Source organism: Octopus bimaculoides, chromosome 2, assembly GCF_001194135.2.
Source record: "Octopus bimaculoides isolate UCB-OBI-ISO-001 chromosome 2, ASM119413v2, whole genome shotgun sequence".
NCBI lineage: Eukaryota > Metazoa > Mollusca > Cephalopoda > Octopoda > Octopodidae > Octopus > Octopus bimaculoides.
Window position 1 is genome coordinate 179,781,215 of NC_068982.1, and position 8,152 is coordinate 179,789,366.

At 37.8% G+C, this 8,152-nt stretch overlaps 1 protein-coding gene across 2 annotated transcripts in view; it reads right to left on the reverse strand.

Moving 5' to 3' along the window:
* The window catches only part of LOC106880780 (CUGBP Elav-like family member 1-A), a 231,347-nt gene that overhangs the window by 186,450 nt on the left and 36,745 nt on the right, over positions 1–8,152 (reverse strand). The gene's annotated exons all lie outside the window — the stretch shown is intronic.

An 8,152-nucleotide genomic window follows, 5' to 3' on the forward strand; every position in this document is an offset into this window, starting at 1 on the left:
ATATATATATATATATATATATATATACACATATATACACATATATATATATATATACACACACACACAAATGCATGTGCGAGCGATTGACTTGGATTTGCAAAAGAACGAAAATATATTCGGTGTTTTTACTTCAACCTATCGAAAGAGGAAAGGAATATCCAAGATACAAGTAAAGACATGTTTAGCGGCGAGGATCAAATGATTTGGCATGTGGCTTTAATAGTTTGGTGAACAGCAACAAAGGAAGGTGACGCACTAAGGTCTACTTCAGCCTACATATAACAACCTCAACGCTTTTATTTGTTCAATATATACTCCTATATACCTCGCACAACCTAACTACAATAGAAAAAAAAATGAACAAATATCAACACATAGTACTTTTATTTTACACAAATCTTTAGATGGAATTTTTATCAGCAAATTTCAGACAGGAACATGTCCATACACGCATGAACACACATGTATTATGCTACATATATATGTACAAATGAACAAATGCATAAACATGAATATATTACATATGAGTACAGTTTTAATAGTTCCAGACCTCCGTTTTACTTCTTCTGGGTCACCGCTATCTCTTTCTCTTTCTCTCCCTCTATATGTGCGCGCACGCGCACGCACATACACCCACACACACTAATGAATTTCGAGTCTTCCTTTACGATCATTTCAATCCGAATTAAAAGAAAATTATAATGTAATATAACGTAACATTTTTTATTACTAAGAAATTGTGAATTTTTAAAACGAGATCATTGGAAAGATCGTAATGAAGGACTCGCAAGTGTTCAATAAAGGATTTTCGATGTTTAGCGGATACTTGAGCTCTAATCTCTACGGTAAAGTGCCGGATATTACAATACATCGCAGAGTGTCCTTGTATTTATTTCAGTCAATTATGTGCGGCCATGCTGGATCACCGCCTTTAGTCGAACATATCGACCCCAGAACTTATTCCTTGTAAGCTCAGTACTTATTCTATCGGTCTCTTTACCGAACCGCTAGATTTACGGGGACGTAAACACACCCGCATAGGTTGTCAAGCGATACAAACACAGACACGACGGGCTTCTTTCAGTTTCAGTCTACCGAATCCACTCACAAGGCTTTGATCGGCCTAAAGCTATAGTAGAAGACACTTGCCTAAGGTGCCACGCCGTGGGACTGAACTCGGAACCATGTGGTTGGTAAGCAAGCTACTTACCACACAGCTACGCCTGCGCCTATGAGTGTGTGCAGACTTTACATACGTGAGTGCGCGCAGAAGCGGGCGCAAAATTTCATACAGCATTGTATGGATGCGCCTAGGCACATGGTCAGTGATAATACGTTGGGGGCACTGAATCCTTCAACAACCAGAAAACTCGGCCCGATTTGTGTCCAGGTAGCATTAGCCCATCCTAGATTAACATGCGTGACCAACTAGCCGATAAACCCTCTGCATCCAACCTCAATGCAAGTTCGTCACATTTTCATCAACACCGCATATTTAATTCTCCTCTCATTAGCTTCCTCAATTGTCTTGAATGAGAGCTCTAATAAAACCACCTGCTTAGATACTTTCAAGATCAGCATCGTGTTTAGTATTAGCGATGTTCAGGCAACAGCTTCCTGAAGCTTAAGAGTCTTCTAGGCTTATCCAGTTGTTGCAGCTAGTCAAGGAGGTTACCACAGCAATTAATGTTCGTTTCACTACTAAGTTGAAAAACGTGATGGTTTTCCTGTGCTTAGTGAATGGCTGGTCTCACTGCAGCTGCAACTAGCCATGACCTGCTGACATGCTCATAGTGCCAGCGGTAGCGAACCTCCCTGGATAGCACCTGAGTAATGTACTCCGGGATTTATAACTTCAGACACGAAGACCGAGTTGATAACACATTCTATCAAATATTATATACATACTAATTGTATGCGTGCGTGTGTGTATATATAGATAGGTATGTAAACACACACACATATATATATACATACACACGAGCATGCGTAGATAGATAGATGCACCTTTTATGCATGATATATCGTTTTAACACCCCTACGTTTGCATGGACTGGACGGAGTTTATTTGAAACAAATTTTCTACAGCCGAATGCCTATCCAGCAACAACCTTTACCTGTTTCATAGCAAGGTAACGTTTTCCTATGACCAGACAATTTTACACAGAATATTGGAAATTAATGACACTACTTGCTTAACAGTGGACACCTCATTTACAACCATACACGATGTGAAGACAAGGAAACACTGCGCGCGCACTGTACATACACACATGCATACATACATATGCGGGGTGGGTCAAAAGTCACAAAGTCATACTTGTATCATCAACTAAATTTTTATTCTGTGAGTCTGTGATCATCTTGTATATACAGATACACACTCATATACATATATTTAAATATATGTATAGATATATACACATGTATATATGTACACATACACACAGAGACATACATATCTGTATCTCATCATTTTAACGTTCACTTTTCCGAGTTTCAGGCAAAATTTCTATAACTGGATGCCCTTCCTTGATTCCAAGCAAGATAACTTTCCCATGGCCAGATATATGCATGTAAAATACTAGATGTGAATGACACTGGGCGACTGACAGTTGTTTACAACTATCAAATGACGTCAAGACAAGGAGACACAAACATACACTCAGGCATAGGCATAATAATCTTATACCATGCATTTCAAAGCTCTTCTGTGGTTATCGACTATCATAAGCTATTATACAGCAGGAATAATCCTTTTACTGGAATGCATGTGGAAATCTATTAGTATACACAGAATTCATAGGCTTTAATTCATATAGCAATTGTTTCTGTGCATGAGTAACAACTGCTAGTTGCTGAGTTTTCTTCCATATTATTACATATTATTATAGAAAGGTGATCCACCAAAAGCTGTGTACTCACCTGATAACATGTGAGTACACAACTATGTGCTGGATCATATTCATATATGAGAAAATCAATAATGGCTATTACTAATGCACAGAAACAAATGCTATGATTTTGATTAAAGTCTGTTAATTGTATCTTGCATTATAAATATACATAGACATACACATACATAGATAAAAACACACTCACACATACACAATGATTTGACTATCTAGACAGAGATATTAACCCTTTAGCATTCATATTGCTCTATCAAATGTAATGTGGCACATGTCAGTGCTGCCTCAGTGGCACATAAAAAACACTCATTACAATCTCGGAGTGGTCGGCATTAGAAATCTTGCCAGATCAGATTGGAGCCTGGAGCAGCCTCCTGGTTTGCCAGTCCTCAGTCAAACTGTCCAACCCATGCCAGCATGGAAAGCAGATGTTAAACAACGATGACGATGATCGTTTTGAATTAATCATGCTTTATCTTGTAGCTTTGAGATTTCAATGTAATTATTTTTAGAATAAGATTATCGGGTAAGAGGTTGGATATGGCCAGTTTGAAGATAAAACAGGTAGATCATTTTGGCCAGATACGGCCAGTTTAAATGCTTAAGGGAACAAGAAAGCAGATGAATTAGAAAGAGGAGTTCAAAAAGAAATAATACATTTAGCCTCCATTTCAAATCTTTCACATATTCAGCAAAGTATAATTAATTAAATTGGAAATTTAAATATTGGCAAGACTCAAGAGATCCACTATCAAGCTTTAATCCCCCATTATTTCAGACAAATCTATCAACATACAAAAGTGTATCAGATATAGCAAGGCTTGAAGACTTCGCTGGCTTTGAATAAGTCAAGTCCCTTCTCAACTCAAGTCTCTCACAAACAGATCGTATGCATCCACTTTCGTGTTCTGGTGGAAACTATCCTTATGATATTTGTTCTAATGCAGACATTACCATCAAAGAGAGAAGATATATTACAAAACCAGTCTTGGAAAGGTTGTCAAATTTGGAAGTGCAATTCATTTTCAAGGATCTGCTACCCATAAATAAGATGTTCCAATTCATTGAGGCTACAAAACGATTGAACAGAAACATCTGACTTCTAGTTATCTCTATTTTCTCTTTCTTTTTTGTCATTTTTATGTTGTTATTTCTGTTTATTTTCTCTCTCTGTATGTAGATATTCTTTTACTTGTTTCAGTCATTTGATTGTGGTCATACTGGAGCACTGCCTTAAAGAGTTTTATTCAAACAAATCAATACCAGGACTTATTCTTTGTAAGCCTAATACTTATAGCATTGGTAACTCTTGCTGAACTGCTAAGTTACGGAGATGAAAGTACAACAACATCAGTTGCCAAGCGATGGTGGGGGTGGGGGTGGACAAGCACAGACACAAAGACATACACACACACATATATGACAGGCTTCTTTCAGTTTCCATCTACCAAACAGACTCACAAGGCTTTGGCTGGACTGAGGCTACTGCAGAAGGCACTTGTCCAAGGTGCCACACAGTGGGACTGAACCTGGAATCATATGGTTGGGAAGCAAGCTTCTTATCACACAGCCACTACGTTTTTTCAGTCTACCATGGCTTATCAGCTTTAAATGTGTGTGTCTGTTTGTGTGTATTGTTGATGTCATAATCATTTTATAAACTTTCAAGAGAACTTGAAATAGTTCTTTTGGAACACTGACTTCTGATGCACAACACATGAAACTTTAAATAGCATCCCAATATAACATTATGTGATGTGCCTCAAGAGTCAATATTCCATATATATACATATATATATATATATATATATATATATATACATACATATACATATACACACACAAGCATACATACACAAAAATACATTTACACATACATGATGTACAGGCTAGATCAGAAGTCTCTTTAGCATTCAAATGATACATAAAATTTACATTATGAGGATTTTAATATAATTCCCAGGTTATCTTTGCACTTTGTCCCGAATACCTGTTGATATAGTCATCATTATTGTTGTTTTAACCTTCACTTTTCCATGCTTGCAGAGGTCAAATGTACTTTGAGACAGAGTTCCTGCAGATGGATGTTCTCTTTGCCAATGATTACGTGTTTCCAAGCGAACTAATATTTCCACCTTTCATGGAGACAAAAATGAATGACGACCCTACTTGCCATCATATATAGATATATAAACAACTATCATATATATAAACACACACACAAACACAGTAAATGGTAAGGTGAAAGCAGTCTTTTGAATTACTAGTTCAATTTATCTGACAAGCTTCTGCAGCTTTTATATTCCCAAATTCAAACATATGAAACAGGTGGAGGGAAATCAATGCTAAAATACCTAGAGTATCATGCATCAGTACAGGACCTTGAGATTACTAAACAAACTTCATAACCATACAAACATGTTTTATCCACTGTGCATAAATATAATTATATATACATAAATGTGTGTTATTTCTTTACTACCCATATGGGGCTACACACAGAGGGGACAAACAAGGACAGATAAACGGATTCAGTCGATTATATTGACCCCAGTTCGTAACTGGTACTTATTTAATCGACCCCGAAAGGATGAAAGGCAAAGTCGACCTCGGCGGCAGACGAAATACCGCTAAGCATTTCGCCCGGCGTGCTAACGTTTCTGCCAGCTCGCTGCCATAATATACATAAATGTGTGTTTATAAATATATATACAGGGCACAATAAATAAACTCTTGTCTAAATTATGCAAAAATGAAAATAACAATGACATCTCATTTTAACAGATATATTTACCAAAATTACATGAAAATATCTTGAAATATTAAAGAGTAAATTTATTCAATAAAATCACCATTTACTTCAACCATGGCCTCCAGACAACTTTGGAATCTCCAGTAACTGTTCTGGATGATTTCCTTGTTTAAGTTGGTGAATGCTGCCGTAATCCTTGCCTTCAGTTTATCTTTGGTGTTAAAAGGAGTTTTCTTGACCTCTAGCTCAACTGCGCTCCACATAAGGGGCTTGCAATTGTGGAAGTTAGGTGGCCAGATATTAGGGGTGATGTCGTCACAGAAATTGTCTGACAGCCATGACTGGGTTCTCCTGCTTGTGTGGCATGGTGTAGAGTCTTGTTGCCAGACGCAGGGTCTTCCAGCAGCCACTCTCTTGACCCAGGGCAGCACTACCTCCTCCATGCACTTCATGTAGTCCTCGGTGTTGAGTGTGAGGCTGTGTGGGAAGATGGAGGTATAACATCACCATCACTAGTGATCACTCCAAACACCATGATGCTGATTGGATGTTTTGATTTTTATCACTCGTTGTACATGTCCTCAAATTGCACTCAAACACTTTGAAATGATCGTATTAGAGCTTCCGGCACAAATGCCAAGCAGTACAGCATGTTGTTTCCAAATTTTGGGCAGAGTGAATTGCATCAGGGTGCTGTTTTTCTCACAAAAGGTACCCAACTGACCCTACTATACTGTGTGGCCAACAAAATTAAAAAGAAACAGTGTACATGTGTGAAATCAAAAATATAAAGAGTGACAATTTACCCATCACACTGTGTGTGTGTGTGTGTGTATATGAAGGGCATCCAGCTGTAGAAACTCTGCCAAATTTAGATTGGAGCCTGGTGTTGCCATCCGGTTTCACCAGTCCTCAGTCAAGTCGTCCAACCCATGCTAGCATGGAAAGCGGACGTTAAACGATGATGATGATGATACACACAAGAAAAATACATATAAATCAATATGCTTGTGTAAACAAACATGTTTACACATATACATACATGTTATATATGTAATAGAATTACTTATTGGGATGGGGAAGTACAGTAGTGAGGAAAGGAATTAGTAACAGGGGTTACTGAACAAAAAATAGGGACTGAGTGTAAAGGTAATAGGGTGAGTTGTGTAAGGGTGTCTAGGACTCTCCTACATCACAAGGGCATGTTAGGATAGGTGGGATAGGAAGGAAGGAAGCAAAAGACTAGGGTGGGGAGGAACATGAGTCACAGAAGGAAAGAGGTATGGGATCATGGGAAATAGGCCAGAGGGTGAATGCAGTAAGAACAGTGAAAGTGAAGGTAGGGGATGAGGGAGCAATAGATGAGAGCAGTGACAAATACACATATGCTTACATAAACACATACATATATACGCATTCTTTTACTTGTTTTAGTCAAAGAAATCAACCCCAGGACTTATTCTTTGTAAACCTAGTACTTCTTTCATTGTTCTTTTTAGCTGAACCACTAGATTACAAGGATGAAAACACACCAACATCGCTTGTAAAACAATAGTGGGGGGACAAACACAGACACAAATATACACACACACACACACAACAGGCTTCTTTCAGTTTCTGTCTACCAAATCCACTCAAAAGGCTTTAGTCAGCCCGAGGCTATATAAGACACTCGATCAAGGTGTGTCACGCAATGAGACTGTACCTGCAACTATGTGGTTGGGAAGCAAGCTTCTTACCACACAGCCACACACATATGTATGTATATATAATCAAATAATGTCTGCACTGGCAAAGGCTGGACTGTTCAGCAGGAGCCAATAAACAATAGGACCGCATAGAACTATCTCCTTTGGCATGGTTTTTAAAGCAAGAGCCCTTGCTAATGCTGACCACTTTCCAGAGTATAGGGAGTACTTTTTTAGTGGCACCAGCATAAGTGAGGTTACCAGGTCCACGCAAAACAAGACCTATCAAGTGAGTTCTGTATTGAAGGGAAATATATAGGCAAAGGAATTAAGCCTCACTGAAGTGGAGATACATGGCTTCCCCATCTGCAAGGAGGGAGATGGAGAGCCACAGTCTGAAGATACGGAGTATCAGAGAGAATGAAGATACAGGTACAAAAAATGTGTGTGTGTATAGTATAAACATACTTATACGTTTACACATATTTGTATATACATGCACAAACATATTCGCACATATACATACACACACAGAAACGCAAAAACATTCATATAAACATGCATATATTCATGGGTGTGTATGTATAAATGTATTCATACAATTTTCTAAACATTTTAACAAGGAAAAGGTTGACAATGTTTGGCTGTATGATGTCTTTGTCAGATATGTGAGGATACCGACATGGAGAACTTCTCATTTACTGTCAATACATTTGTTGTATAGCATATCTGATACTATATATATATATATATATATATATACACACAGTATATATTTATATGTACAATATATATAT